This window comes from Pipistrellus hanaki (genome assembly GCF_964339955.1).
Source record: "Pipistrellus hanaki genome assembly, chromosome: 16".
NCBI lineage: Eukaryota > Metazoa > Chordata > Mammalia > Chiroptera > Vespertilionidae > Pipistrellus > Pipistrellus hanaki.
Window position 1 is genome coordinate 1,747,140 of NC_140518.1, and position 23,603 is coordinate 1,770,742.

Genomic DNA, 23,603 nt, shown 5'->3' on the forward strand with positions numbered 1-23,603 from the left:
CAAGGTCTGAAGCCGAGGGGCTTTGTCATCCCGCCCGTAGCCCGCACCCGCACCCCTCAGAGGCCGGTGTGATGGAGAGAGGGGAGCGGAGGGGAAGCCCTGGAGTCCTCACCTCCGAGCAGGGCCCGCAGCCCTGGCTCTGCCCCCTCTGCCCCTCACCTGCCCCAGGGACCGGGGCACCCAGGTCTGCCTGGTAGCGCCAAGGAAAGGGGAGAGGGCGGGTGCCAGGAAGGCACAGGGTGATGCTTTACCTGAACCACAGGAAGGTACCGCCCTGCCCCAGCCGCCCCGCAGCTGTGCTTCCAGAGACAGGAAGTCAGCTGAGCACCAGCAGCAGCCGCTGGGGGAGGGGCTCAGGCCGGGGGGGGGGGGGGGGGATCAACGGGGTGTCTGCGGCCTCTCTCCAGGGCCAGAGCCTGGGTTCTCACCCCCTGTTCCTCCACCGGCTCACAGCGGGAGGCCGGGCCCGCCCAGCCTGCCCCGGGCACACCTGGGGGTGCCCGGGCCCACGTCCTGCAGCTGTTGTGGTAGTTCGGCGAGCAGACCCGCCGTGCCCAGCGTGCCCAGCGCCCGGTGAGCCCCGGCCCGATGCCCCGGAGAGGCCTGGGGCCCGGACCCGCTGTATTTCTCGCACGTTACAGCCTGGCATTCACGCGGTGGGCGGCCTGAGCAGGGTGAGCGCTGAAGCCTCAGCCTCAGGCGGGCGGCCCGGGGCCGCTCCTGTCCTGGGAGGCAGGGGCCCCCACGCCTCACCCCCGGAGCCGGGCAGCGCTGGCCGCAGCTCCGCGGGCCCCTCGCGGGCGGGCCTGCCGACCACAGGACCATCCGGCCCTGGGCCAGGCGGTTCCAGTAAGCCGGCCCGCCCTTCCTCACATGGCACCGCAGTTCCCTCTCGGGTCCGAGCCCTGGTTCCCACCGAGGAGGAGAAGGGGGACCAGGGCCCCTTGCCCCTCCCCCAGGACCCCCGTCTCCCCAGCCAGGTCCTGGCCGCCGCTGGGAGGGGGAGGGCGGCTGGGGCAGCGGGAGTGGGGGCTGACTCACTGCAGCCGGGGACTCCGTAACACTCCTGGCCCTCGGCCCGGGTTCCTGCAGGTCCTGCCACCCTGCGCGGTGGGTGCCAAGGTAACCCTGGGGGCGGGGACGGTGCTGACCACAGCAGCCAGCCTGGGGCCCGGCCCGGGCAGAGGCAGGCCCAGCTGCCCCCAGGCGTGGAGGAGGGGGGGGGAGGAGAGGGAACCCCACTTAGAGAGGGCAGGCCCCCTTACATAATCACTCTATTTTGATCGCACCAACCCTGCACGGCAGATAGGACAGGCTGCTGGTTAACAGACGGGGAAACTGAGGCTGGGAGAGGTGGAGGGAAGGCCATGTGTGGGGGGAAGGCCGGTGAGGGGTGGGGGCGCACAGGCAGAATGTGGGGTTGGGCGCCTCCGTGTCCCCCTAGGGTACAGCGGGGAGCCTCCGGGGACCATGTGGCCCCAGGTCTGCCTCTGGGGTAACACTGCTTTTCCGGGGCGGGGCCCAGGGGAGGGTCCGGGGGCCCTGGGGAGGGTCCCGGGTCCCATGGGAGGGTCCTGGGGGCCAGGGGAGGGTCCCGGGTCCCAGGGGAGAGTCCTGGGGGCCCAGGGGAGGGTCCGGGGGCCCAGGGGAGGGTCTCGGGTCCCATGGGAGGGTCCTGGGGGCCCAGGGGAGGGTCCGGGGGCCCAGGGGAGGGTCCGGGGGCCCAGGGGAGGGTCCCGGGTCCCAGGGGAGAGTCCTGGGGCGCGGGGGCCTCTATCCACCCGGGATGGGCACCTCGCCGGACGAGCCCCGGACCAGGCGCTGGAGTCCCCAGGCCTCCCGTGGCCATGGCAACCGCGGTGTGTACGGGAGAGGAGCGCCCGCCGCCCGCCGCCAGCTGCGGATTCCTCAGCCCTTCCATCAGCCGGGCTTCCTCCGGTGAGGTCAGCGCCTGCCCGCCTGGCCCCGCGCCCGGGATCCCGGCCCCGCCCGCCGGCCTCCCGCCCGGCCCGCCGCTCCCGGCCAGGCCTGCACCCTCCCCTCCGCTCCCGCCCCGGCCTGCGCCCCGCCTGGGCCCGGTCCCCGTGCAGGGCCCCCGCCCGTCCCGCCGGGCCTGGCGGGCGGAGCCCTATTTGGGGCGCGGGCCCTGGCGGGGCAGCCCTGCCCGGAAGGGAGCTATTCTGGGCCGGCCGAGCAGCTGGGCCCGGGCTTCCCGGCAGGGTGCGCGGCCGGGACAGAGGGCAGCCTGGGGCAGGGCTCCCCTCCGCCCTTCCTCCAGGCCCGCCCCGCTCCCACCCCTTTCTGGCCGGACAGGCCTCCCCAGGCCTGGAACCTTCTCCAGTGCCAGGTCCCTGCCTGTCCGGAGCCAGGGCCCGCAGAGCACCCTCCTGCAGTGCCCCCGCCCCCGGGCTGGCTCAGCCTCCTCTCCCTGCTCCCACCTCTCCGTCCGGGGTCTCCCCGCACCCCAGGCGGGTCTGGGCACAGCCTTGGCCCCCAGTGCTCCCTCACCTGCCCTCCCTGACTAACCCCCACCCGTGTGTCCGTGTGGCTCAGCGTTGGATCTCCACCTTCCAGCCCCCAGAATGGTGCCCCCAGAATGGCCTTAAATAAAAGCTGTTCAACGGTCACGTTTTGTGTCCCAATTAGGGCACCAGACTCCATCCTGCCCAGCAAACCCTCCTGGCGGTCAGAGCGCCCAGCTGCCTGGGCCCCTCCCCCCCGGAGGGAGTGACTGTGTCCAGGGGGCTCGGCTTGCTGGACAGGCTCAGGCACCTGACCCCAGTCCCCTGAGCTTACTGGGTGACAGCGGGACCCACGGCTGGACTCCTCGGGGCCACGTGGGAGGAGCAGGAGAGGAGAATTTGCAGTGGCTCCCATGCCCCCTTGTAAACGGAGACAAAGCAGTTCGGCCGGCCGGGGTGGCTCAGTGGTTGAACGTGGGCCTATGAACCAGGAGATGGTGGTTTGATTCCCGCCAGGGGTCAGGACACACGCCCCGGTTGCGGGCTCCATCCCCGGCGAGGGGCGTGCGGGAGGCAGCCAATCAATGAGTCTCATCATTGATGTTTCTATCTCGCCCTCTCCCTTCCTCTCTGAGATCAATAAAATATTTTTAAATATAAAATAAAAGGAGGCAAAACAGATGTAACACCATGGCCACGCAGACCGCTGCGGCTCTCTAACCCAGCCCCCCCTCCAGGGCTCAGGCCCCGGGGAGCGTCTCCGAGGGGCTGGGAGGGCGGCAGGCGGTGAGGCTACCCCGCCTGCTCTGCTCCGGGGCCAGCCCCGGCGTCAGAGCCCAGCACCTCGCCCACTTGTCCTGCGAACACTGGTTCCCGTGAAGCACAGACTGATTCCTCAGCTCCGGGCGGCTCCTCTCTCCCCGCCCTGTGGGCTGGGGGCTCGGAGGGGGGACCAGGCACTCCACCTTGTTCAGGTGAGGACTCTGAGGCTGAGAGAGGCCGGCGCCCGGCCCATGCAGGAGGCAACCCATGGATGTGATGTGTTTCTCTCACATCGATGTTTCTCTCTGTCTTTCCCTCTCTCTTCCACTCTCTAAAAATCAATGAAAAAATATCCTCGGATAAGGATAAAAAGAACAATGATGATAAAAATTAAATTTAAAAAATTCAGTTATCCTATCTAATAAAAAAAGGGAATATGCTAATTGACCCCTCCCTCCGCTCGCTCCGCACGCCCCCACCGCAGGGAAAGGAGCTCAGCGGCAAGGAAGGCAGAGCACCCCGTCCAGACGCAGCTGCGGAGGCCGGAGCTGTGGCTGACCTACACCGAGGGGGTCCCCGTTTCCCGAAGGACGGTGCCTGCCACTCGGGGGGCTCCCAGTCGGGCAGGGGGCTACCCGGGCAGAAGGCGCAGGCACCTGGCAGGCCTGGACAGGCCGCGCCCACCAGCTTCTGGACTGTTCACGGCGGCACCAGCAGCCGCCGGGCCCTGGGGACGGCCGTGGGCCTGGCCTGGGACGTGGCAGGTTTATGGGGTCATCACTGCCTCCTCCTCTCCCCGCTCCTGGCCCCACCAGGCCCCCAGTCTGCCCCTCCGCTCTGGGGCGGGAAGAGCCTGGCCCGCAGGCTTCCTTTAGGGAAGGACATTGCCTCAGACGGGCCCGGGGGAAAGCCACGGCCTCATTCCGGAGAGGGAAGGAGCGGGGCCCGCGGGAGGGGGTGGGCAGGGAGAGGGGTGCGGGGAGGGAGGAGGGGAAACCTCGCCATCCCCACTTCTGCTTTGCGGGGGCCGAACCCCGAGCTGCCCACGGCCTCTCTTCCCATAACTTCCTCTCCGCGGCCCGTGGGCCATTTGCATGCGTCTCGCTGAAATTCCGGCCTGGCGTCACCCGCTGTCCCCCACATGACCGCTCTCTCCCGGGGCCCCGCGGAGGGTGGCCGCAGCACCCCGGGGAGCCCGGGGCGGGGCCGAGGGCCCGGACGCACTGGCCGCCCCAGACCTTCCCCGCTGATTCAGCCTGATTCACGGCGGGCGCTTTTCCTAGAACGTTGCATCAGAGGGCTGAGGGTTTTTCCAGAGATTTCCACTCGAAATGACACATCGGGAGCCCCTCGGGGAGAACGGGAGGTGACTCCCACTGGCCGGGCCGGTGTTTGCCCTGGACCTTGGGGTCCCTTCCCAGGCGCAGAGCTCAGCCTCCCGGCACGCCCCCTGCCCGCCCGGCAGGCTCCGGCCGCGGTCTCCTCTGTGAGCACCGGGGCTCCACGGAGGGGGCGGCTGGGGCCCCTGAGCCCGATGGGGAACGGGAGACAGCACGGTCCTCAAATTCCTGTGAAAAAGCCGGTCCTGAGCTCCCCCCCTTCTTCCTCATGCTCCATCGCTTTGGGCTGTCAGCTCTCCCGGTCTTGGTTTCACACTCTCGGCATTCCATTCTCAGCTCCTTGGGGTCATCCAGCCCCCTCGCCCGGTTCAGAGTCACTCGGCAGGTTTCGTTATGTTAGATTGCATTGCCTCTCTCAGCCGTTATTTATTTTTTAATAAAAAATGTTATTATTAATGCTCTCAGAGAGAGGAAGGGAGAGGGAGAGAGAAACATCCATGACGAGACAGAGTAATGGATCAGCTGCCTCCTGCACGCCCCCCACTATGGATGAAGCCCACAACCTGGGCTTGTGCCCCAACCGCCTCCTGGTTCATAGGTCAATGCTCAACCCCTGCGCCACGCCCAGAGGCAGGCACAGCCCACTGACTAACCTTGGCCGGCTCAGGGGTCACATGGTGGTGGGATGAGGGTGGTGGGATGAGGGTGGTGGGATGAGGGCGGTGGGATGAGGGCAGTGGGATGAGGGCGGTGGGATGAGGGCGGTGGGGTGATGATGGTGGGATTGTGGTGGGATGATGGTGGTGGGATGATGGTGGTGGGGTGATGGCGGTGGGGTGATGGTGGGATGAGGGCGGTGGGATGAGGGCAGTGGGATGAGGGCGGTGGTCTTTTCCGGGGAGAGCCTGGTATTGGAATCCGAGGAAGGAAGCTCAGGGTGAGCTCACTTTCCACGCGGTAAGTCCCTGCGGGAAGAGAGACTGGGAGTTGACAGCCGGGCAGCCTAGGCTGTAGGGGATGTTTCTTCCAAAGTTCAGGGAACCCTGGCCCGGGAGCCGAAAGGGTAAAGGAAAGGGATAAGCCGGCGGGGCCCATGCGGTCACAGGTCTCCATGGGAAAGAAACCGGGGGCGGGGGCACTGATGAAACACTGGGAACCTTCCAGGCGCTGAGGTCATAGTTCAAAAAAGTGAGCGAGGAGGGAGAGGAAGGCAGGCAGGAAGGGGGGTGGGAGGGAGGTGGGAGGGAGGGCCCTCCGCCACAGCCGGGCTCTGGTCCTCGGTGAGAAAAGGGCCTGAACTGAGTCCGAGCACAGAGAGGGGAGAGAAGGAACCCACCGGAACAGAGCCTGCACGGAGCACCCCTGGGTGACGGTGCGCCCCAACGCCACTGCTCCCCCCGAGGCCCCGCGGAGAAAGGCTGCCGGACCCTCCCGGCGAGGGGGCTGGGGAGGCGGCCGCACCCTCACACGGCACACGGCCCTGCAGCCCGGCCCCGAGCGCCCCCTCTTCTCTGTGGACTTTCTCTGTGGACTCAGAAGGAAAGCAGGGTGGGGAGGGGAAAGGGAAGCGAGGTCTGAGAGCAGGAGTGGCCGGGAGGCTCTGAGTCGGTGGCATGTCAGCCCCCGTCCCCGCCGCCCCGGACGGTGTCATCTCCCGTCACCCCTGAGCGGGGAGAGGGCGGGAAGATGGCGCACAGGCCCTGAGGGCAGACACGCGGGGAGACTGGGAGCTGAGGAGTGTGGTGTTCGTCACCCACGGGGCCCTGGGGTGAATCACGAAGCAAATTTATTCTGTCCTTCGTCAACAGATCTTGACGGAGCGTCCCCAAGAGCAGGCTGCCGGGCCCTGGGGAAAGGGGAGGTCTTATGTGGGGGGTACGGGGTGCGGGGGGCAGGGGGGAGGGGCTGTTCCCTACAGGATCTAAGCAGGACCAGCAGGGAGAGACGGTATGTAATTACTGTTACGGAAAATAAGTCTATCAGAGAAATGCAGAGCGAGTCCGAGGGTGGGGCCGGCGGGTCTGGGTCTCACGTGATATTTTATTATCATATACATTTTACTAACTTTCTTTCATCTCTGACACTTGTGTTATAGAGAAAGGGCAAATAGCAATATTAAAATATTTCCTCTAATTAATTCCCTGTTAAAGTGCATGAATTTCGTGCACCCGGCCACTAGCATAACAGTCAAAGGCAGATAATCCCAATCCAGTCCCACTGCACGGCGAGTGAAATGAGTCTGTGTGGCTGTCCACTCCCTCCCAGGGGAAGACCGTCACAAAACAGACCTCAGGGGAAAAGGCAGAGAGCAACACCAGGCAGGTCCCGCTGTGCTTTTCCTTAAATATATTTCCATTGACTTCAGAGAGAGGAAGGGAGAGGGAGAGAGAGAAACAACAATGATGAGTCACTGATCGGCTGCCTCCTACACGCCCCTCACTGGGATCCAGCCCACAACCTGGGCCTGTGCCCTTGACCGGAATCAAACCCAGGACCCTTCAGTCCGCAGGCGGATGCTCTGTCCGCTGAGCCATACCGGCCAGGGTGTGCTGTCTTCTGTGATAGGGTTGTCAGAGCATAGCAGCGCCTGGGACGTGGGTGCCTCGCTCTCGGTGACACCCTCACGGGAGGCATGGAGACAGCAGCCGAGGTGCCCGTCCCGTCAGGTTGGGGCAGGCAGGAGGCACCAGGGAAACAGAAAGCTACTGACTCGAAAACAGCGCCCTCCGGGCCACACCCTCTCCCACCTTCTCACCCATGACGTGAGTGACAGCCACACCATGCCGGCACGCGATGAGATTCTCAGATAAAACGAAACTGGCTGGTGATCCTGGATTCAAAAATGCGAGAACCACAGGTTGAAAGACACGGACGGCCCGGCTGGTGTGGCTCAGGGGCTGCGTGTCAACCTATGAACCAGGAGGTCACGGTTCGATTCCCAGTCAGGGCACATCCCCAGTGTGGGGCGTGCAGGAGGCAGCTGATGCATGACGCTTCTCATGGATGTTTCTGTCTGTCCCTTCCTCTTGCTAGAATCAATACAAACATATTTTAACTTTTAAGAAGAAAAGACACGGAGGAAGTGGAGGAGGCCCAGGTCGGAGGCCCCGGGGCCGGGCCGGGCCGGGAGGAGGGAGCGGAGGTGGAGCAGGCTGCAGGTGGGCTCTTGCTTGGACGCCCGGACACCACGAGGCCACCCCGTCCCAGCCTGCCCCAGAGAGAGCGTGTCCGAGTCTTCACGCCGGCAGTGGGCGCGGTCCGGGGACACGGTTAAAGAGCAAGGCCGGTCGGTGTGGGGCGTCCGTGGGAGGGGGGCAGGAGGCGGGGACCCCGCTGAGCTGGAGGGGACGGTGAGCTCGCCCGCCACCGGACCACCAGGGGGAGGGGGCTCCCCAGATCACAGAACAAGGGGTGCGTCCAGGAGGCCGGTTTCAACTCAACGTGATGGACAGGGCAAATGTCACTCATCTGAGAGCCAGACTCAGCCCACCCCCTGTCCACGCGGGACCTGGGTCTGTGGGCGCTCCAGCCACGGTCAGCGGACCACGGGGCTGCAACTGAGGACCCAGGGTCCCCGCCCAACCCCCCGGCAGCACTGCAGGGCCTGTGTCCGCGCTCAGGAAGTGCCCGGCAAAGCCCGGCCGGTGACGGCCGGGGTGGGGGGCCTGGCTGACCGGCCGGAGGAGTGACCTCAGGCTGAGGGGCAGCACGGAGGAGGAGGAGAGGGACCCAGGGCAGGAGGGGGCGGGAGCAGGAAGGGAAATCGAAAGAGAACGAGCAACAAGGAAATCCAGGAGAGAGAAAGTGGGAGCGGGGGGAGTTGGAGGCTGGCGGGCACAGCGGGGCCAGAGAGACCGCGGGCCCCAGGACAGAGCCCGGCAGAGGGAAATGCCAGCTTCCCCGACCAGGGACGTGGACCCGAGGCGGGCCGTGGGAGGGTGGGGGATTTCTGCAGAAGCCTGCGCCCAGAGTCACCCTGCAGTCATGCCCAAGTGCCCGCGTGTGAGGGAGGATTGGGAAAATGAGGAAGCCGCCCTCTGGCCAGCCCTCCCCGGCGCCCCCTCCGGCGGAGACAGAGCAGAGACACGTGGGAAGCAGAGGGCCAGGTGGGAGAGAGGGGTGGGCTCTCTAGTCGGGAAGAGCTGAGTTCAAATCCGGACGGGATGCTGTGTGGCCTCTCGGAGCCCGGTCTCCGGTCTGGGGAGAGTGAGGCAGTGGGTGTGTGTGAGCAGGCCCGGCCTCCGCGGAGGAAAGCTGGAGGCCAGGCCTCCGGGCAGAGGCGCGGCCGGGCCCCAGCAGTGCTCCTTCGCGGCGAGGGGCCGGCTGTGGACCCTCCGCGGAGAGCGCGGTCCCAGCCCCCGGCCGCGGCCGGAGGAAGCGCGGTGGCGGTGAGCCACACAGGCCGGACGCGGCCTGGGCCCCGGGACCCGGCCGGCCAGCTGCCCGCCTCGGAGGCGGACAAGGTCCCTGCAGGAAGCGCACGGCCGGGCAGCGGAGGGTCAGGGCCTGGGCAGCGCGGCCCACTGTGCAGACGGTGGGGGATTCCCAAGGGGTGGCCTGGGCATGTGCCCACAGATGGCCAGAGAGCTGCAGGCCGCGGGCAGAGCTGGCAGGGGGCCTGTCAGCTGGCTCCCGAGGGCGAGGCCAGGCCCCCCTCACTGTGCCCAGGCCCTCCCAGCTGTGCCAGGCCCCAGAGCAGCACCCCTGGCTTATCACTGGGTGCAGAGACCCCTCTCTGGGCCCCTCTGGCCGGGCCTCAGCCGCGGGCCCCGCTCCAGGAGAGCCAGAGCCACGGTGAGTCACCGGCCCACTTCCTCCCATGGAGCCCGCTGAGTCACGGCCCCCCAGCGGGAAAGCCTGGCCACAAGGCCGGCGCTGGAGCCACTGGGGGCAGGGGGGGCGCGGGCACCGCGGACCTCGGCGCCCCCTCCTCGGCCATGGGGCATCAGCGGGACCGAGCCATCGACGTAGCACCCAGCCCCTTCATCAGAGACCAGAGCCCCCCGCCAGCACACAGCCCCCCAGCACTCAGCCCCCTCAGCAGGACCTGTGCCCTCCCCAGCACCCAGCACCCAGTACCCAGCACCCAGCCCCCTCAGCAGGCCTGGCTGGTATTCCCCTCCCGCAATAATGACCGTATCATCACCTCCGAAACAAAACAAAACACAAAACCCCAACTTTTTATTCTGCAATAATTTCCGGCTTACAGAAAGTTACAAAAAAAGCTGCGAAGAATTCCCGTACAGCCCTCACCCAGACGCCCCAAGTGGCACCCTTTTCCCACGGCGGTTCCCCTTTCTCTCTCTCCCTCCCTCCCCGCTGTCCCCGGGGCCGCCGGGGAGTCACAGGCACGGGGTTCTGCCCAGACCTTGAGGTGCTCCCAGCCAGCCAGGCCTCCTCGGGGCGGCAGCGGGCACAGCGGGCACAGGGGCCGGCGTCAGGTGCTCCTGGCCTGTGCGTGGGCCAGGCCTGGGCTCCACAGGGGCCAGCACCCACGCGCCCCCGCCCCCGCCCGGCCTGGGTGCAGGGGGACCACTCACTCAGCACCCGTGACCTCTGGGAGGTTCCCTTTGACGGACGGACCCAGGAGCCCTTCTCCCCTCTGTCCTCACCCCCGGGAGGCCCCCATCAGCCCCTCGCACCCGGCCCACGCTCGGAGGGAGCCGGAGGGAGCCGAGCGCTGCAGTCACCGTGAAATCCTTTTTAAAAAATATATTTTTATTGACCTCAGAGAGGAAGGGAGAGGGAGAGAGAGAAACATCAATGAGGAGCCCCAGCCAGTTAGGCTCCGTGGATAGAGCGTCAGCCTGTGACTGAAGGGTCCCAGGTTGGATTCCGGTCAAGCGCACGGATCCCCCGCCCAGCCCGGCCACCGGGGCCCAGCCTGACTGCACCCGCTCCCGGAGGCCACGGCCGCTGCACGGAGCTCCGCTGCCCTGAGACCCAGGCCCGGTCGGTCTGCAGGGCCTGGAGGCACAGCCTGCTGCCCCCGGAGCCAGCTGCCGTCCCAGGGGCGTGTCCTGGCCGGAGCCGCCCCACAGGAGCCGTGCTGCTGCCCTTTCCACAGGCGAGATCACCAGACCACGAGCCTCAGGCAACTCGCCCGCTGCTGGCCTGCCGTTTACACGGGGACTCAGGCCTGCCCTCCCTGCTCCGAAGCCCTGCCGCCCTCCGCCCTCGGCCATCCGCGGGCTGTTTCTGAGGCCGCTCCTTCCATGGGGAGGCTGGACAGTCTCTGTGGGCGCCGGGGCCCTGGTGGTGCGCTCAGAGTTGGGGTTAGGCTGGGGGGGGGGGCCACGGGGGAGGCCGGGGAGACGCAGGTGCTGCCCCACGGGGCCTGGGACAGGCTCTCAGCATCCTTCCCAGCAGCTGGGAGAGCGGGCCCGGGCCCTGCTCCTCACCCCACAGCACGCGGTCCCAGCCCCACGCTCTCTGCAAAACCCCACTGACTCCTCAGCTCACCACACCCTCCTCCCCGGAACAAGCCGGCTTCCAGCTGGGGAGGAGGTGCACCGAGCCCCAGGGTGTGGAGAGGGGTCCCGCACACTGAGCCCGGGGGCGCGGACAGGGGTCCCGGGGATTGGAAGTCGGCTGGGCTGGGATCCCTGCTCCTGCGGCCAGTCCCCCCTCACCCCAGCCAGGTCTGTGCATGGGTTTCGGAGGGGCTGATCCCAGTAACTGAGGGTCACAGGCCAGGAGCCTGAGCTAGGAAAGCCCGCGGAGAGGGCAGCTCTGGGTGGCCTGCCTCTGTCACCCCTCAGTGAGCTGCTAGGGAGCCGCTGTGAGCACCCTGTGCCCCAGGAGAGGCCAGAGGGGCAGTGACCTGGCTAAGGCAGCAGCGGCCGCACAGCCAGCCGCCGCCCTCCCGCGGGCCGGGCCCCAGGAGCCCAGCACCGGCCACCACAGGGCCGGCCGCCGAGTCCGAGGCTGCAGCCGCCGGCCGAGCCCGGAGGAGAAGGAAGCCGACCCTCCGGACAAACAACGCACTTCCTCCCGCCGAGGCCCAACTGTTTATGGAGACAGATGTTTGGGACGGAAAAAGACAGACAGCCCTCCTCCGTCCCCATGGAGACAGGAAGTTTGAGACTTGGGCAGAAGCAGCTGAGCGGAGAGAGGAGGAGGGAGGAGGGAGGGAACCAGGTCTGACCCGCGGGAAACCCTTTGACATTTTCGGATGCTGGTGCCAAACAAAGGGGCGTTGCCGGGGCAACTGCAGCCAGGCCCAGCTGGACCCGCCGGAGCGGGAGCCGAGGGGGATGCGTGCGGGGAGGGCGGGCTGAACCCTGAGGAAGAGCAAATAAATAGCACTCACCACCCCCAGGGCCTGACAGCTGGGAGTGACCCGGCCCCACCCCTCCTCATCTCTCCCGCCGCCCCCTTTTTTTTCCTCCGGCCCCTCTCCCCCTCTCCTGCTCATCCTTCTCCCCGCCTTAGTCCCTTCCTTCCTGTCTCTCCCTCCCTCCGTTCTTTCCTCCCTCCCTCCCTCCCTCCCGCCAGGTGTTCAGTCCCGCTCCGCCTGGAACAGCGCCCCCACCTCCCTGGTGGCCGGTCAGTGGCTCCAGGCATGGCTGCACCAGAGGGCGTTTGGGCAGGGAGCCCCGCCCCCACCTCTTGGGCCAGGGCAGGCTGGCCCCGTGCTCACTCCCTCTGCCTGCAACCCTGCACGCTGGAGCCTCAGGTACAGGAGGAGGGAGGAGAGAGGCTGTGGGCCGGCTCCCCAGCCCCACACCTGCAGCTCCTCCCCAGCCCCACACCTGCAGCTCCGAGCCCGCGGCCTCCGGGGCGGGGCGGGGCAGCCCAGGCCTCCGGGGGTCACGTCCTCATCTCGTTGCCCCACGTGATAGTGGCCACCGTGGGGTCTCCGCCATGACTGTCCACAAACCGGCCCCCCGCCCCGCCCCCAGGGACGCCTGGAACCCGGGGCTCTCCCCTCCTGGCTCCCCGCCCAGTGAGGGGAACCCCAAACCAGGCCACTCTGTGTGCCAGTGTGAGGAGCCGGCCCCCAATCCCAGCCCCCAACCCGGGAGCCGCCCCCGCCCCCCGCCCCCCGCCAGGCCGTGACGGGCAGGCGGGCCACAGCCGGTCCACGTTTGTCAGCGGGCCGGTGGCCGCCCAGGGCACCCCGGTTCCCAGGCCGATGTGTGGGGTGATTGTCCTCTGAATGCGGGACATTAGCACTGGGCAGGAAGCGCTGGCTGGAGGCTGCTGGAGGCTGCGGCCAGGGACATGTCCCGGTGGAAGTGGCTGGGGGGGGGCTTGTGTCACTCCTCCGAGGGGGGACCTGGCTGGAGGCGGTGCAGAGGCCGAGCTGCCACCCGGTCTGACTGGAGGCTCCCGCTCCCCTTCCTGCTCCTCCACAGCTGCAGGAGCCGGCCTGCACCCCAGCTCCCGGCTCCTCCCCTCCTCCCTCCCTCCCGGGCCTGGGCTGCCTCCTTCCAGCGCCAGGCTGCAGGCCTGGGCTCCAGGACTCTCCTCTGGGCACACCCACCGGCTCCCGCCCTCCTTGAGCCGCGTGCTCAAGCCCGTGGGTCTGCCTCAGCCACACTCTCCCAGCCAGGTCCCCACCCAGGCCCTTCCCACTCCTCCCTCCCTCCCTCCGCCCTGACGCCCCTCCCCTGCCTGCCTGCAAGTCACCTGACTGGGCTGCGGGAGCCCCACCCCACCGATTCCTCACCCAACTCTCCCAGCTCCAGGGCCTCCAGTTCTGAACACACACACACACACACCCCCGCCGGTCCCAGGCACACACCCAGCCCCGCTCCTATAACATGCACACACCATCCACATGTACACACACACACACACACACACACACACGCACGCACTCTCACACCGTCCAGTGGGTTTCACACCCCGTGCTGCCTCCTCTCGCCTCCTGCACGCTCCGGCCGGTCTCTGGAACTTGGGGTCCACGTGAGCCCCCCCGTCTCTCCTGGGCAGCACCTCCTGCCCTCCCCTCTCAGGACAGTGTCCTTCCCTGCTCCGAGAACGGGCACCTCACACTCCATCCATCCTTCGGGAGAGGAATCCCTGTGGCTGCCAGTGCGGGGAGCGGCGGGGGGAGGGGGCACCCGCCTGCAGGCCGGCTCCCGGGAGGGACTTTCCTCGGAGGAACCAGGCGTCTGGAGCGCCTTAACGATTTGGGCAGGGAAGCGCCAGGCTCTTACTGTAATCCCAACAACTGAATTATTCATCGCGAGGCCAGACAGGGACAGGGCTGAGAGACCGGAGCCCCCGGCCAGCCATGACCCCGGCCCAGTCCCGACCCCGGCCCGGGCCGCCTCCCCCACAGTGAGAGGGCCCGTGAAGGAGAGGCCTGGGTCTCCAGGAGGGCACAGTGTGATTCCAGCGGGGGGGGGGGGGGGGGGGGTGAGGGGGGGAGGCAGGGGGGGACACTGCACGGCGGGCCCTGGCATGTGGGGAGCAGCTTGCAGAGGCGCCCTGGCCCTCAGGGCCCGTCCCAATGGAGGGGCTCAGTGCCTGGCAGGGGGTCCGAGGCCGCCGCTCTCTCCGAGGCCCGAGCCCAAGTGCCTGGCTCCCTCTGCTCCCCTCTGCTTCTTCCTCCTGCAGCCCAGGGCCCCCTGCGGTCCCCGGTGGGTGGGTGGGAGGGCTCTGATCGGGAGGCCGGCGGGACGGGCTGGGGTGAAGTCCAGCCGCTGTCCCTCTGCCTTCCGCTTGTGGGCCCAGCTCTGCCTGACCCGGCCGAGGGAGCGGCCGGGGGCAGGGGCACTGGCTGGGCTGAGATACCCTCCTGCCCCTGGTGGGTCTCCGTGATGCCCACGGACGGAGGATGGCGGTGAACGGGGACGGGAAGGGGGAGACGGGGGCGAGGATGGTGCGGGAGCCCAGGCCGCGGGGCAGGAGGGAAGGGGCAGGAGCGGAGGGGGCCTGTGGTGGAGCAGGGCCCGGGCTGGGGGTCAGAGCCAGGCGGGGTGAGGCGGGCGGGGAGAGGGAAGAGGGACACGGGCTGGAAGGGGGTGGCCGGCCGGCCGGGGCAGCACATGCTGACTCACCCGCGTGCCTGCGATTTTCCCTGCTTCCCGGGGATTCTCGTTTTATTTTCGGGAAAGCTGCCTGCTCCGTGACTAATTTGTTCTCAAACAAACCAAGCCCAGCGCAGGAGGCTGGGTGGGCCTGAGTCACCCCACCCCGGGGGACCACACCTCGGCCCCGGCCCCAGGTGCCTCCGCAGCCCTGAGGGCCGGAGGGCCGGCCGGCCGGCCGGACAGACGGACGCCTGGGGATCCCCGCCGCCAGGGAGCTCACGCCCGCTGCCCGGAGCGGCCTGGCACGGAGCCCGTACCCAGCGAGCGGCCTTCACTGACTGACTGGCCCTCTCTCCCCGCCAGCTCCTCCCGCACCCACCTCCCGCACCCTCCTCCCTCACCCTCCTCCCGCAGCCCCTCCGCTTTGTGACGTGGGTTTTACCAGCAGGGACCCTTCGGAGCCAGACCCTCACCGGACAGGGTGCGGCTGCCTCTGAACCGCTGGGCCCGCCCAGGACCCCGCCCGCTCTGGGGTGTCCATCCCGCAGCCCCTGTGCCCGCCTGGCACAGGGCCAGTGTGGGGGCCGCCCCCGGGCCACGGGCACCCTCCCAGCCTGAGGAGGGTACTGCGCCCCAATCTGAGCCAGCAAACAGCAAATGCACCCCGGCCCCAGGCCGCTGAGGCCTCTGGAGCAGGAGCCCCAACAGGATGGGGTGCTTCCTCCGGCCCCAGACCCAGCCGAGAGGCAGCGGGTCTCACCGCGCTCCCCGAGCCAGACAGGCCACACAGCCCTTCTGTTTTAGAAAATCTCATCCTTTAGCCCTGACTGGTGTGGCTCAATGGATAGAGCGTCGGCCTGTGGACTGAAGGGTCCTGGGTTTGATTCCGGTCAAGGGCATGTACCTTGGTTGCAGGCACATCCCCAGTGGGGGGTTGGGGGGGAGTACGGGAGGCAGCTGATCAATGATTCTCTCTCATCGATGTTTCCAACTCTCTACCCTCTCCCTTCCTCTCTGTAAAAAAAAAAAAACAATCAATAAAATAAATACATAAAGTCTCTTCTTTAAAAATGCCAACTCTTGTACTGGATAGAAATAGTAACAATGCATCTGTGGCTTTTACACAGACAAATCCATGGGGCCTGGAACATTCTCCCAACGAGGGACGCCACCCCTGACCAGCCCCTGGAGGGCGCCCCGCTTTTTAAATGGGTCCGAGAGATCAGCCAGAGTCCCGGAAGAACTCCTGCGGGGCAGGGACTGGCTCTGGTCCCGTTGGGGCTGCTTTGTCCCCTGGAGGGCAGGGGCGGGAGAGAGGGGCCGGGCAGGGAGCCCAGGAGGGAGGTTTGGGGTTGGGGGCAGGCCTGTGTGAGGCCTGGGCCCAGCGGCCCCTGAGGGCGGGGGCTGCCTCTCAGCCCCCTCCAGGCCTGGCCACCGCCTGGCCTCAGCGTTTGCCCCGGAGGGACAGCCCATTCTCTGTGACCGGGGGCAGGCTTGGCCAGAATGGCGGCCCGGGAGTGCGTGTGTGCGACGTGTACCTGGAGGGACGCTCAAAACCACCGCAGCTGGGCCGCCTCTGGGCGGAGGCAGGCTGGGCCAGGCGTGTGTGCGTTTCCAGTAACGGATCAGCGGCTTAAGGACACAGAGGCGCCGTCTTCCAGGCCCGGGGGAAGGAGGCAGCGGGAGCCCGGCGGCTGCTCCGGGGGCTCCGGGGGCTCCGGAGGAATCCCGCCTCGTGCTCCAGCCCTCAGAGGCCGCGTCTCACCCGGCTCACGGCCCCTTTATCACAGACGGAACGCTGGGACCCCAATCAATACGTTCAAGCCCTAACCCCAATGTCCGGGGGACCTGGAGGTGGGGCCCTCATGATGGAATTAGTGTCCTTATGTCATTATTATTATCATTATTATTATCATTATTGCCTTTATGGGACAGTGTGCTCATAAAGGCAATAATGATAATAATTATAATAATAATAATAATAATCAGAGGACACTCTCTTTCCCGCTGTCTCTGCCCCCGCCCCTGCCACCAGGAGACGCAGCGCCAGAGGCAGGCCAGTGAGAGGGCTTGGACCAGCAGCACGACTGGCCGGCCGCTGGCCTGGACCTCCGGCCTCCGGAGTGAGCAATGGGCCCCCAGGCGGTGGGGCTGCACTGCGGCACCTGACCCCTCCCTGCACCTGCGGGGCCGCTGGCCCTGACCCGCCCCGCCGATAAGGAGCCTGTGGTCCCACTGAGGCTCACCGGATGACCCGGATAACCCCGCGTCCGGCCCTGAGCGGTCACACCCCCAGGGAAGGCAAGGCAGGCCCACACGTGCTGGGGTTCGGGGGGACGGCAGACCCATGGCCCCTGGCCTCAGTGCACCTCCCCCTGCGTGCACACACACACCAGACAGGTCCTGTCCCCAGGCCGCCGGAGCTCCCAGGGGAGAGGGGCTCCCTGCCCCCCGGGGCCTAACCCCACCCGCCCGTCTCCTCCGCGGCCCCAAACAAAGCCCCAGTCCCCCAAACACGGGCGCCCCGCGCCCGGCACTGGCCCGGCCGCCGCCCGGTGCAGAGGCTGCCTGGAATTGGAGGCCGAGGAATGCCGTGGGCAGCTTGGCACGGAGACGGCCGGCCCCCAGCTGCCAGGAAGGCCGAGGCCCTGCCCTCGCCCACCCGCAGGACGCAGCCAATGGCCAGCGGCCCCGGGCTCCGGCCCCCAGCAGCGCCCTGCGCCCGCCCCGCGCCCGCCCCACGCCAGCTGGTCCCCCGGTCACCACCCTGCCCCCGCCACGGGCGGGACCCAATCCCTGTCCCCCGCCCGGCCTGCCGGGAAGGGTATCTGAGCTTCCCTTCCTGGAATCCCACTGGCGCCCGGCCCGCCATGCCAGCAGCTGCCTGGGAGCCCCGCCACACCCCCTCCTGCCCGCGTCCCCGGGAGAGAGGTCACCCCGAAAGGCCGGCTCACAGCTCAGTGCCCACCTGCTGAGGCCCCGGGCCCGGCCTGGACATGAGGCCACCAGGCCTCCCTCTCCTTCCTTCCTGCCCCCCCACACAGTGTCTCCTTGGGCAGCCTGCTGCTTGGGGTTCTGGCCAGAATACGCCCACCCTAACTCACTGAGCCTGAGAGTCTGAGGCCAGTCCCTCCTGGGAGCAGGGGATGGAGGAGGCTCAGGGGGGGGAGCGCGGGTCACAGAGTGAGTTACAAACGGGGGCAGCCCCGCTGGTCCCACACAGCCTGTCCCCAGGGTGAGTCGTGGCCTGAGCAGTGTCCGTGAGATGCCGTGGGTGGGGCTGGGGGGTGACCTGCTGGGGCCACGAAGGGGACGTGAGGGGAGAGACAGACCGCGTCTGAGGAGGCAGAGGGGCTGCTGGGAGCAGCCAGGGAGGACCTGTGTCCCGAGGGGAGATGGGGGTGAGAAGGGGCAGAGCCGGTGGGACTCCTTGGGGAAGAGGGCCTGGGGCAGGACAGGGGAGAGGCAGCGGGGGAGCGGACAGGCCCGGAGGCCCTGGGCCTCGGAAGGGCTGAGGGTGCTGGGAGCCCCGGGCCAGGAGAGGAGCTGGGCGGGCCAGGCCTGACCTCACTGCCCGGCCCAGGGACAGCGCTGGCACAGAGGGTGAGGCCAGGACGGGGGACACTCCGGGCGCCAGGAGACCCGGAAAGCCGCTGTCTGCCCGGGGCTTGCCGTGTGTGTGTGGGGGGGGGGGGGGGAGAAGGGGCAAGAAGAAACTGAGCCCCCAGCCAGCGCAGGGCAGGTGCGGGAAACGCAGCGGGGGGGGGGGGGGGGGGGCGGATTTGGAGCAAAGTGCGCTCAGGTGAGGAGGTGCAGCTGGAGCGCCTGGTGAGATGGACGCAGCCGACCTGGGAGCCGTGGGAGCCGGGGCGTGGGGGGGGGCAGGATGTCAGGGGGCCAGGGTGTCAGGGGGCGGGGCTTGGAGAGCACAGAAACAAGGCGGAGAGGGTGGGATTGTGCAACCCAGGCCCATGACCGACTGAAACCAGAAAGACGTTCGTGGTTTTCACAAACATCCAGAGGCCGCTCCGGCTCTGAGCCTGGGGAGGAGGGGGGCACTCAGGGTCTGGAGCCCAAGTCCTCTTGGTCCTTCCTTCCACTCGACTGAGTGGGGAGCAGCAGCTGTGCCGGCCTCTCCCCTGTGGGGCCCCCGTCCCGCACCCGGAGTCCAGCCCAGACCCCCGTCCCGCCCCCGGAGTCCAGCCCAGACCCCCGTTCCGCCCCCGGAGTCCAGCCCAGACCCCCGTCCCGCCCCCGGAGTCCAGCCCAGACCCCCGTCCCGCACCCGGAGTCCAGCCCAGACCCCCGTCCCGCACCCGGAGTCCAGCCCAGACCCCCAGTCCCGCACCCGGAGTCCAGCCCAGACCCCCGTCGCCCTCGCGCTGAGGCTGTGGCTCCGGGGGCAGAGGGGCTGCCCGGCTCCAGCCCTGCCTCACGTGGCCGTGGCAGGGCAGGACCTGTGGGGGGCCTCAGGGCAGACCTCTCCTCGAGCTCTCAGGACCCCCAGACCCCTCCCCCTTCCCCTTCACCGGCAGACCTGGGGGAGGGCACCCCCAAACGGAAGCAGCTGTCCCCCGATCTGCAGGAGCTGGGTTCCAGGGCCTCCCACGGACGCCATGACGCCTGCGGACCGCGCCCAGGTCCGTGCACCGAGCCGGGCCCGCAGTCGCTAGCGCGGGAGGCGGGCAGTGTCCCGGAGACCCTCCGAGGCCGGCGTGGCCGGTCTGCCCATTCCAAACACCAGAGCACAGCCAGCGCAGCCGCGGCCCCTCCGTCGGCGGAGACAGAGGGGGGAACGGCCCGCCGCTCCGGCTCAGAGCCACCCTCCGCCGGGCAGCAGCGCCTGGACCCCCGGCGGGCCTCACTCACGGGCTGTCCTCCCACTCACCGCACCAGGCCATCCCGCTGGCCGGCCGGACACGGGGGTCACCCACTGACCCCCCAGAGGCCTCCCTGGGGACCCCACCCCCGAGACACCCCGTACGCCTGCTGGTCCGGGGGAGGGCGGGTGAGGGGCACGGGGCAGCAGCTGGAGAGGGTGTGAGACCCCGGGAAGAGAGATGCAGGAGGTCCGGGGGTGGGGGGGGCGGCCAAAAGCAAGGACTGGAAGGGGGATTCCCGGCAGCAGAGAATTCAGGGGCCAGGACTGTGCATGTCGAGCAAGAGACAAAGGTAGAAAGGTCAGAAAAGCAAGATGGCAGATGGGAGCTAACATTAGTCATCCTCTTCTGAGATGGAATGTTCCAGAAGTCAAGTGGGCTGCCGCACCCCGCGGGGGTTCTCAGGGCTGCTCTGCTGGGAGGTTCTGCATGGAAGTGAGCGAGAGCCAAGGTCAGGCAAGGGGCACCGACGGGCATGGGTCCGGGCGGGCGGGGTCTGGGTGGGCGCCTGCACCCAGGGGGGCAGCCGGCGGGGAGAGCAGGGGGGGTGTGGCTCTCAGGGCCCCGCTCCTGAGCTGGCTCTCCCACGGGCGCACACGGAACCGAGAAGGAACGTGTCTCCCAGCTGACGGCGCGCCCGGGGCTCCCTCTCTCGGGCCCGTGTGGGCGGAGTGGGGGACACAGGACCAGGGCTGAGATGTTCAGACCGGCTAACACCAGCTCAGCTCGCACCATGGCCGGAGCTGGGTCAGTGGGGAAAGTGCATGGCGGGGGGGGGACAGACAGCACGCCCGGAGGGGCGGTCACAGCCCCTGAGCAGCACAGCGTGGTGCGTCCACGTAAGGGGCGCTGGATACTGGGCTGGGGTCCTGGCGGGTGGGGCCCGGGCACGTCCCTGTCAGAGGCACCGCCTGGGTGAAGGGTGTTTCTCTCTCACATGGATGTCTCTCCCTCCCCCTCTCTTCCTCTCCCTCTGAAAAGCAGTGGAAAGATGCCCTCAGGTGAGGATTAACAGCAGCCAGTAATCCTCCTCCCTGCACCGAGGGGGTGTGCAGATTGGCCGTCACCGTCACAAAGCTGGCAGAGGCTGAGTTCCCGCAGTGAGCAATCGGCGGGGACCCGAGGCTGCAGGGGCTGGGCCGGGGCAGGGGACCTGAGGCTGCGCCCCCTGCCTGGCGGGGCTTGACAAGGGTAGGGCCGGCCGGGTCTGGATCTCGCCCAATGGGGTAGGGCCAGCTGAGTCTGGGTCTCTCGCAATTTTGGGGTGCTGCAGGTGGGCGGGGACTTGACTCTGGATCCCAGGGCACACCCCAGACTCTGAGGAAGGTTTTCATATACATTTTACTAATTTCCTGTCATCTCTGACACTTCTATTATAGAGAAAGGGCAAATAGCAATTTTAAAATATTCCCTCTAATTCCCTTTCAATGTGCACGAATTTCGTGCACTGGGTCACTAGTAATAATAATGATGATGATGATGATTGTTGAGTAGATGCATGAAAGAGAGGGAAGGAAGGAAGGGAGGAAGGGAGGAAGGGAGGAAGGAAAGAGAGGAAGGACGGGGGAGGGGAGGGAGCACCGGCATGGAGGCAGGACGGGCTGAGACACGGAGCTGGTGGGCAGCGGCCTCCCTGCTGGCCGGGCTCCGCCTGTTCCCGGAACACCGCCTGCCCCGAAGGACATTCACTCAGGCCGGGCAGGCGGGCCAGAGGGCAGCCTGGCAGCCGGGAGCCGGGGCGAAGGCTGAAAGATGCCAGCTGACAGGCCCGTGTCCCCGCTGGACCTGCCGAGGCCCGCGGCGGGGAGGCTGGGGGCTCTGCAAAGCCGGGTGCAGGAGGGCGCTGGGCAGGGGCTCCCTAGACGGGCTGAGCTCAGGCTGAGCCCCGCCGCCCCCGGGGAGCCGGGGGCAGAGATGGAGATCCCTATTGACACCACCTCCGTCTGCCTCCGGCCCGGGATGTGCCCGTCCTGGGAGGGGGAGAGGAAGGCTGGGAGGGAAGAGGCGCCGGGCTCCTACATGCACTCGCCACGGAGGCAAAGGCCTGTGGCACGGACAGGGCCCCACCAACGCCCAGAAGGCTGGTCCCTCACAGCCTGTGGCCCAGTCAGACCGTGAAGTGAGGCTGCGGAGGGCGGGACCGGCCGGAGGGCGCTCATCTGGCCGCCGGCGGGGTAGCTGGACTCGAAAGCCAGGCCGGCAGGACCCCGTGGGGCTGTCTGGGCCCCGGGCTGTCCTCCTCCCGCTGGGGGGTGGGGGGGGAACAGGCGCTGGCTCCCCTCCCTGGCGGCCACTCCCAGGGCTGGCGAGTTACTCAGCCTCTGGGCCTCAGTTGCTCTATCTGTAGAATGGGTATTGCTTGAGTGGACCCCACCCCCTGTGGGCTCTCTCCCATCACACACACCGGCGCCCTGCTCCATGGTCCCTGTGGTTCTATTTGCCGGCCGCCCGCCAGGGCCCAAGCCTCCCCACCCGGCGGGTCCCCACCTCCGGCCGCGGGGTTTCCCCACCTACCGGGCAGTGTGCAGGCTCAGCCACCGCCCACCGAGCCTCTGCCCACCGAGCCACCGCCCACCGAGCCACCTCCCACCGAGCCACCTCCCACCGAGCCTCCGCCCACCGAGCCTCTGCCCACCGAGCCACCGCCCACCGAGCCACCTCCCACCGAGCCTCCGCCCACCGAGCCTCCGCCCACCAAGCCACCTCCCACCGAGCCTCCGCCCACCGAGCCACCTCCCACCGAGCCTCTGCCCACCGAGCCACCACCCACCGAGCCTCTGCCCACCGAGCCACCACCCACCGAGCCACCGCCCACCGAGCCACCACCCACCGAGCCTCCGCCCACCGAGCCACCGCCCACCGAGCCACCTCCCACCGAGCCACCTCCCACCGAGCCTCCGCCCACCGAGCCAGCGCCCACCGAGCCAGCGCCCACCGAGCCTCTGCCCACCGAGCCACCGCCCACGGAGCCTCTACCCACCGAGCCACTGCCCAAGTGAGGAGGCACACGTACACACACACATTTACACACACACACACCACACACTCACACACTCACACACACACACACACACACACACACTCACACACACTCACACACACACACTCACACACTCACACCACACATACACACACACACACACTCACACACACACACTCACACTCACACACACACACACTCACACACTCACACACACACTCACACACACACACACTCACACACTCACTCACACACTTCCTCTCTCAGACTGCCATGCGCTGCGCTCTGGCTCAGTGTGAGGCTGGGCTGGGAAGGTCTCCCTCTAGCAGCCCCACTCACTGCGGCCTGGGCCTGCCGTCTAACCTGCAGGAACCGGCCCCTCACCTCCTCCTGCTGGGGTTTCAGCAGAATCCTGCCCCCCCTCCCACACTCACACACACACACACTCACACACACACACTCACACTCACACACTCACACACACACACACACACACTCACACACACACACTCACACTCACACACACTCACACACACACACACACACACACACACCCGCCTGGAGCTGCCTGCTGCTCATTCATTCCCCTGAGCGGCAGGAACAAGCCCTCTGCCAGCAGCAGCCCAGGCAGAGGGGACTCTCAGAGCCGAAGACAGGGTTGGGGGCCTGGGGGCGGATACCAGGCGGGGATAGGACAGGTCACCTCAGACCCCTATCTCCGTGTCCGCACAGCCACAGGGACCAGAGTCCCGGGTTCCTTATTAGCTTTTTTTTCTTTAAAAAACAATGGAGGTAAAACACACGGGACCAGAACTTGCCATTTGAACCACTTTAGGTGTTGGATTCGCCTCTCCCGAAACTAAGTCTCCGTCCCCATGACCAGCCCCTGTGCCTCCCCCCGCCCCCCATAACCCCCTGCCCCGTCCCTGTCCCACCCCGTCCTGGGCACCTCCCCCCTCTCTGCCTGGACGGTCTGCTCCCACAGGCTGAGAACCGCCGCTGTGGAGCCCAAGGCCATCGGAAAACAAAAATGATGTTATGGCTGGGGCCACCACCGCATGAGGAGCCGGATTAAAGGGCCACGGAATCAGAAGGTGGAGAACTGCTGCTCTAAAGTGTTAAGTAAAAAAAAAAGTTTAAAAAAAATTTTTTTAAAAAATAAAATGTTAAGTAAGTCGCTCCCCCCTTCTCCC

The 23,603-nt window shown here is 67.3% G+C and overlaps 1 protein-coding gene across 1 annotated transcript in view; it reads right to left on the reverse strand.

Annotated features, from left to right (window-relative positions):
• SEC14L1 (SEC14 like lipid binding 1) overlaps positions 1-23,603 on the reverse strand; it is a 259,583-nt gene that overhangs the window by 42,135 nt on the left and 193,845 nt on the right. The gene's annotated exons all lie outside the window — the stretch shown is intronic.